Here is a 12,052-nt window from a genome sequence, read left to right as displayed (position 1 = left end):
ACACACACGCCTACACCCTCACACACCTACACACACCAACACCTACACACACAAACACCGACAGACACAGACACCTACACACACAAACAGCTACACACACAAACACCGACACACACAAACACCGGCACACACAAACACATACACAAACAAACACCTACACACACAAACACCGACACACACAAACACCTACCCACACAAATACCTACACACACACACACCGACACACACACACCTACACCCTCACACACTGACACATACAAACACCTGCACACACACACACACCGAAACACACATACACCTACACACACAAACATCTACACACACAAACACCTACACACACAAACACCGACACACACAAACACCTACACACATGGACAACTACACACACAAACACCGACACACAAAAAACCAACACACACAGACACCGACACACATGAACACCTACACACACAAACACCGACACACACAAACACAAACACACACAAATACCGACACACACAAACACCGACACACACGAACACCTACATACACAAACAGCGACACACACAAACACCTACACACACAAACACCGACACACACAAACACCGACACACACAAACAACGACACACACAAACACCAACACACACAAACACCGACACACAAAAACACCAACACACAAAAACACCATCATACACAAACACCTACACACACAATCACCTACACACACAAACACCTACACACACAAAATCCTACACACACAAACACCGACACACACAAACACCAACACACACAAACACCGACACACAAAAACACCAACACACAAAAACACCAACATACACAAACACCTACACACACAATCACCTACACACACAAACACCTACACACACAAATACCTACACACACAAACACCGACACACACAAACACCAACACACACAAACACCGACACACACAAACAACTACACACACAAGCACCGACACACACAAACACCGACACACACAAACACCTACACACACAAACAGCGACACACACAAACACCTACACACACAAACACCGACACACACAATCACCGACACACACAAACACCTACACACACAAACACCGACACACACAAACACTGACACACACAAACACCTACACACACAAAAACCAACACACACAAACACCGACACACACAAACACTGACACACACAGACACCGACACACACAAACACAAACACACACAAACACCGACACACACAAACACCTACACAAGCAAACACCGACACACATGAACACCGACCCACACAAACACCTACACACAAAAAGACCAACACACACAAAAACCTACACACACAAACACCGACACACACAAACACCAATACACACAAACTCCTACACACACAAACACCGACACAAACAAACACATACACACACAAACAGGTACACACACAAACACCTACACACACAAACACTTACACACACAAACACCGACACACACAAACACCTACACACACAAACACCTACACACACAAACACCGACACACACAAACACCGACACACACAAACACCTCCACAAACAAACACCTACACACACAAACACCAGCACACACAAACACCTACACACACCAATACCTACACACACACACACCGACACACACACACCTACACCCTCACACTCTGACACACACAAACACCGACACATACTACACCAACACACACAAACACCTACACACACAAACACCGACGCACACAAACACCTACACACAAAAACAGCTACACACACAAACACCGACACACACAAACACCGACACACACAAACACCGACACACACAAACTCCGACACACACAAAGACCTACACACACAAACACCGACACACACAAACACCTACACACAAAAACAGCTACACATACAAACACCTACACACACAAACACCTACACACACAAACACCTACACACACAAACACCGACAGACACAAACACCTACACACACAAACAGCTACACACACAAACACCGACACACACAAACACCGACACACAAAAACACATACACAAACAAACACCTACACACACATACAACGACACACACAAACACCTACACACACAAATACCTACACACACACACACCAACACACACAAACACCTACACCCTCACACACTGACACTTACAAACACCTACACACACACACACACACCATCACACACATACACCTACACACACAAACACCGACACACACAAACACCTACACACATGAACAACTACACACACAAACACCGACACACACAAAAACCAACACACACAAACACCGACACACACTAACACCGACACACACAAACAACGACACACAAAAACACCAACACACACAAACACCAACATACACAAACACCTACACACACAATCACCGACACAAACAAACACCTACACACACAAACACCTACACACAGAAACACCGACACACACAAACACCAACACACACAAACACCAACACACACAAACAACTACACACACAAGCACTGACACGCACAAACACCGACACACACAAACTCCGACACACACAAACACCGACACACACAAACACATACACAAACAAACATCTACACACACAAACACCGACACACACAAACACCTACACACACAAATACCTACACACACACACACCGACACACACACACCTACACCCTCACACACTGACACATACAAACACCTACACACACACACACACACCGACACACACATACACCTACACACACAAACACCAGCACACACAAACACCTACACACACAAATACCTACACACACACACACCAACACACACACACCTACACCCTCACACACTGATACACACAAACACCGACACACATTACACCAACACACACAAACACCTACACACACCAACACCGACACACACCAACACCTACACACACAAACAGCAACACACACAAACACCTACACACACCAACACCGACACACACAAACACCGACACACACAAACAACGACACACACAAACACCTACACACACAAACACTGACACACACAAACACCTACACACACAAATACCTACACACACACACACCGACACACACACGCCTACACCCTCACACACCTACACACACCAACACCTACACACACAAACACCGACAGACACAAACACCTACACACACAAACAGCTACACACACAAACACCGACACACACAAACACCGGCACACACAAACACATACACAAACAAGCACCTACACACACAAACACCGACACACACAAACACCTACCCACACAAATACCTACACACACACACACCGACACACACACACCTACACCCTCACACACTGACACATACAAACACCTGCACACACACACACACCGAAACACACATACACCTACACACACAAACATCTACACACATGGACAACTACACACACAAACACCGACACACAAAAAACCAACACACACAGACACCGACACACATGAACACCTACACACACAAACACCGACACACACAAACACAAACACACACAAACACCAACACACACAAAGACCTACAAACAAAAACAGCTACACACACAAACACCTACACACACAAACACCGACACACACAAACACCGACACACTCAAACACCGACACACACAGACACTGACACACACAAACACCAACACACACAAACAACGACACACACAAACACCTACACACACAAACACCGACACACATGAACACCGACACACACAAACACATACACAAACAAACACCTACACACACATACACCGACACACACAAACACCTACACACACAAATGCCTACACACACACACCGACACACACACACCTACACCCTCACACACTGACACAGACAAACACCTACACACACACACACACACCGACACACACATACACCTACACACACAAACATGTACACACACAAAAACCAACACACACAAACACCGACACTCACGAACACCTACACACACAAACACCGACACACACAAACACATACACACACAAATACCGACACGCACAAACACCGACACACACGAACACCTGCACACAAAAACCGCGACACACACAAACACCTACACAGACAAACACTGATACACACTAACACTGACACACACAGACAACGACACACACAAACACCAACACACACAAACACCTACACACACAAACACCGACACACACAAACACCAACACACACAAACACTGACACACACAAACAACTACACACACAAGCACTGACACACACAAACACCGACACACAGAAACACCGACACACACAAACACCAACACACACAAACACTGACACACACAAACAACTACACACACAAGCACTGACACACACAAACACCGACACACAGAAACACCGACACACACAAACACCGACACACACAAACACCTACACACACAAACACCGACACACACAAACACCGACACACACAAACACCTATACACACAAACACCGACACACACAAACACCGACACACACAAACACCTACACACACAAACACCGACACACACAAACACCGACACACACAAACACCTATACACACAAACACCGACACACACAAACACCGACACACACAAAAACTGACACACAAAAAAACCAACACACACAAACACTGACACACACAAACACCGACACACACAGACACCGACACACACAAACACCAATACACACAAACACCGAAACACACAAACACCTACACACACAAACACCGACACACATGAACACCGACACACACAAACACCTACACACAAAAACAACGACACACACAAACACCTACACACAAAAACACCGACACACACAAACACCAATACACACAAACTCCTACACACACAAACACCGACACACACAAACACCTACACACACAAACAGGTACACACACAAACACCTACACACACAAACACTTACACACACAAACACCGACACACACAAACACCTACACACACAAACACCGACACACACAAACACCGACACACACAAACACCGACACACAAAAACACCAACACACAAACACCTACACACACAAAAACCGACAGACACAAACACCAACACACAAAAACAGCTACACACACAAACACCAACACACACAAACACCTACACACACAAACACCGACACACACAAACACCGACACACACAAACACCTACACACAAAAACAGCTACACACACAAACACCTACACACACCAACACCTACACACACAAACACCGACAGACACAAACACCTACACACACAAACAGCTACACACACAAACACCGACACACACAATCACCTACACACACAAATACCTGCACACACACACACCGACACACACACACCGACACCCTCACACACTGACTCATACAAACACCTACACACACACACACACCGACACACACATACACCTACACACATAAACACCTACACACACAAACACCTACACACACAAACACCGTCGCACACAAACACCTACACACATGGACAACTACACACACAAACACCGACACACACAAAAACCAACACACACAGACACCGACACACACGAACACCTACACACACAAACACCGACACACACAAACACATACACACACAAATACTGACACACACAAACACCGACACACACGAACACATACACACATAAACAGCGACACACACAAACACCTACACACACAACACCGACACACACAAACACCGACACACACAAACAACGACACACACAAACACCAACACACACAAACACCGACAAACAAACACACCAACACACAAAAACACCAACATACACAAACACCTACACACACAATCACCTACACACACAAACACCTACACACACAAATACCTACACACACAAACACCGACACACACAAACAACAACACACACAAACACCGACACACACAAACAACTACACACACAAGCACCGACACACACAAACACCGACACACACAAACACCTACACACACAAACACCGACACACACAAACACCTACACACACAAACACCGACACACACAATCACCGACACACACAAACACCTACACACACAAACACCGACACACACAAACACTGACACACACAAACACCTACACACACAAAAACCAACACACACAAACACCGACACACACAAACACTGACACACACAGACACCGACACACACAAACACAAACACACACAAACACCAACACACACAAACACCTACACAAGCAAACACCGACACACATGAACACCGACCCACACAAACACCTACACACAAAAACACCAACACACACAAAAACCTACACACACAAACACCGACACACACAAACACCAATACACACAAACTCCTACACACACAAACACCGACACAAACAAACACATACACACACAAACAGGTACACACACAAACACCTACACACACAAACACTTACACACACAAACACCGACACACACAAACACCTACACACACAAACACCTACACACACATACACCGACACACACAAACACCGACACACACAAACACCTCCACAAACAAACACCTACACACACAAACACCAGCACACACAAACACCTACACACACAAATACCTACACACACACACACCGACACACACACACCTACACCCACACACTCTGACACACACAAACACCGACACATACTACACCAACACACACAAACACCTACACACACAAACACCGACACACACAAACACCTACACACAAAAACAGCTACACACACAAACACCGACACACACAAACACCGACACACACAAACACCGACACACACAAACTCCGACACACACAAAGACCTACACACACAAACACCGACACACACAAACACCTACACACAAAAACAGCTACACATACAAACACCTACACACACAAACACCTACACACACAAACACCTACACACACAAACACCGACAGACACAAACACCTACACACACAAACAGCTACACAGACAAACACCGACACACACAAACACCGACACACACAAACACATACACAAACAAACACCTACACACACAAACAACGACACACACAAACACCTACACACACAAATACCTACACACACACACACCAACACACACAAACACCTACACCCTCACACACTGACACATACAAACTCCTACACACACACACACACACCATCACACACATACACCTACACACACAAACATCTACACACACAAACACCTACACACACAAACACCGACACACACAAACACCTACACACATGAACAACTACACACACAAACACCGACACACACAAAAACCAACACACACAAACACCGACACACACTAACACCGACACACACAAACAACGACACACAAAAACACCAACACACACAAACACCAACATACACAAACACCTACACACACAATCACCTACACAAACAAACACCTACGCACACAAACACCTACACACAGAAACACCGACACACACAAACACCAACACACACAAACACCAACACACACAAACAACTACACACACAAGCACTGACACCCACAAACACCGACACACACAAACTCCGACACACACAAACACCGACACACACAAACACATACACAAACAAACACCTACACACACAAACACCGACACACACAAACACCTACACACACAAATACCTACACACACACACACCGACACACACACACCTACACCCTCACACACTGACACATACAAACACCTACACACACACACACACACCGACACACACATACACCTACACACACAAACACCAGCACACACAAACACCTACACACACAAATACCTACACACACACACACCAACACACACACACCTACTCCCTCACACACTGACACACACAAACACCGACACACACTACACCAACACACACAAACACCTACACACACCAACACCGACACACACGAACACCTACACACACAAACAGCAACACACACAAACACCTACACACACCAACACCGACACACACAAACACCGACACACACAAACAACGACACACACAAACACCAACACACACAAACACCGACACACACAAACACCTACACACACAAATACCTACACACACACACACCGACACACACCTACACACACCAACACCTACACACACAAACACCGACAGACACAAACACCTACACACACAAACAGCTACACACACAAACACCGACACACACAAACACCGGCACACACAAACACATACACAAACAAACACCTACACACACAAACACCGACACACACAAACACCTACCCACACAAATACCTACACACACACACACCGACACACACACACCTACACCCTCACACACTGACACATACAAACACCTGCACACACACACACACCGAAACACACATACACCTACACACACAAACATCTACACACACAAACACCTACACACACAATCACCGACACAAACAAACACCTACACACATGGACAACTACACACACAGACACCGACACACAAAAAACCAACACACACAGACACCGACACACATGAACACCTACACACACAAACACCGACACACACAAACACAAACACACACAAATACCGACACACACAAACACCGACACACACGAACACCTACATACACAAACAGCGACACACACAAACACCTACACACACAAACACCGACACACACAAACACCGACACACACAAACAACGACACACACAAACACCAACACACACAAACACCGACACACAAAAACACCAACACACAAAAACACCAACATACACAAACACCTACACACACAATCACCTACACACACAAACACCTACACACACAAAATCCTACACACACAAACACCGACACACACAAACAACAACACACACTAACACCGACACACACAAACAACTACACACACAAGCACCGACACACACAAACACCGACACACACAAATACCGACACACACAAACACCGACACACACAAACACCTACACACACAAACACCGACACACACAAACACCGACACACACAAACACCTACACACACAAACACCGACACACACAAACACCGACACACACAAACACCTACACACACAAAAACCAACACACACAAACACCGACACACACAAACACTGACACACACAGACACCGACACACACAAACACAAACACACACAAACACCGACACACACAAACACGTACACACGCAAACACCGACACACATGAACACCGACACACATAAAAACCTACACACAAAAACACCAACACACACAAAAACCTACACACACAAACACCGACACACACAAACAACAATGCACACAAACTCCTACACACACAAACACCGACACACACAAACACATACACACACAAACAGGTACACACACAAACACCTACACACACAAACACTTACACACACAAACACCGACAGACACAAACACCTTCACACACAATCACCTACACACACAAACACCGACACACACAAACACCGACACGCACAAACACCTACACAACCAAACATCTGCACACACAAACACCAGCACACACAAACACCTACACACACAAATACCTGCACACACACACACCGACACACACTACACCAACACACACAAACACCTACACACAAAAACACCAACACACACAAACAGCTACACACAAAAACAGCTACACACACAAACACCTACACACACCAACACCGACACACACAAACACCGACACACACAAACACTTACACACACAAACACCGACACACACAAACTCCGACACACACAAAGACCTACACACACAAACAACGACACACACAAACACCTACACACAAAAACAGCTACACACACAAACACCTACACACACAAACACCGACACACACTACACCAACACACACAAACACCTACACACACAAACACCAACACACACAAACACCTACACACAAAAACAGCTACACACACAAACACCTACACACACAAACACCGACACACCCAAACACCGACACACACAAACACCGACACACACAGACACTGACACACACAAACACCAACACACACAAACACCGACACACACAAACACCTACACACACAAACACCGACACACATGAACACCGACACACACAAACACATACACACACAAATGCCTACACACACACACCGACACACACACACCTACACCCTCACACACTGACACAGACAAACACCGACACACACTACACCAACACACACAAACACCTACACACACAAACACCGACACACTCAAACACCTACACACAAAAACAGCTACACACACAAACACCTACACACACAAACACCTACAAACACAAACACCGACAGACACAAACACCTACACACACAAACAGCTACACGCACAAACACTGACACACACAAACACATGCACAAACAAACACCTACACACACAATCACCAACACACACAAACACCTACACACACAAATACCTACACACACACACACCGACACACACACACCTACACCCTCACACACTGACACATACAAAAACCTACACACACACACACCGACACACACATACACCTACACACACAAACATGTACACACACAAACACCTACACACACAAACACCGACACACACAAACACCTACACACATGAACAACTACACACACAAACACCGACACACACAAAAACCAACACACACAAACACCGACACACACGAACAACTACACACACAAAGACCGACACACACAAACACATACACACACAAATACCGACACACACAAACACCGACACACACGAACATCTACACACAAAAACCGCGACACACACAATCACCTACACACACAAACACTGACAACCACTAACACCGACACACACAAACAACGACACACACAAACACCAACACACACAAACACCGACACACAAAAACACTAACACACACAAACACCAACATACACAAACACCTACACACACAATCACTGACACACACAAACACCTACACACACAAACACCTACACACACAAACACCGACACACACAAACACCAACACACTCAAACACCGACACACACAAACAACGACACACACAAGCACTGACACACACAAACACCGACACACAGAAACACCGACACACACAAACACCGACACACACAAACACCTACACACACAAACACCGACACACACAAACACCGACACACACAAACACCTATACACACAAACACCTACACACACAAACACCTACACACACAAACACCGACACACACAAACACCAACACACTCAAACACCGACACACACAAACAACGACACACACAAGCACTGACACACACAAACACCGACACACAGAAACACCGACACACACAAACACCGACACACACAAACACCTACACACACAAACACCGACACACACAAACACCGACACACACAAACACCTATACACACAAACACCGACACACACAAACACCGACACACACAAAAACCGACACACACAAAAATCAACACACACAAACACCGACACACCGAAACACCGACACACACAGACACCGACACACACAAACACCGACACACACAGACACCGACACACACAAACACCAACACACACATACACCTACACACACAAACATGTACACACACAAACACCTACACACACAAACACCGACACACACAAACACCTACACACATGAACAACTACACACAAAAACACCGACACACACAAAAACCAACACACACAAACACCGACACACACGAACACCTACACACACAAAGACCGACACACACAAACACATACACACACAAATACCGACACACACAAACACCGACACACACGAACATCTACACACAAAAACCGCGACACACACAATCACCTACACACACAAACACTGACAACCACTAACACCGACACACACAAACAACGACACACACAAACACCAACACACACAAACACCGACACACAAAAACACCAACACACACAAACACCAACATACACAAACACCTACACACACAATCACTGACACACACAAACACCTACACACACAAACACCTACACACACAAACACCGACACACACAAACACCAACACACTCAAACACCGACACACACAAACAACGACACACACAAGCACTGACACACACAAACACTGACACACAGAAACACCGACACACACAAACACCGACACACACAAACACCTACACACACAAACACCGACACACACAAACACCGACACACACAAACACCTATACACACAAACACCGACACACACAAACACCGACACACACAAAAACC

The sequence above is a fragment of the Somniosus microcephalus genome, chromosome 6 (genome assembly GCF_052327205.1).
Source record: "Somniosus microcephalus isolate GS21.2 chromosome 6, FLI_Smic_1.0, whole genome shotgun sequence".
NCBI classification, from domain to species: Eukaryota; Metazoa; Chordata; class Chondrichthyes; order Squaliformes; family Somniosidae; genus Somniosus; species Somniosus microcephalus.
Note: the sequence above shows the minus strand (reverse complement) of the source record.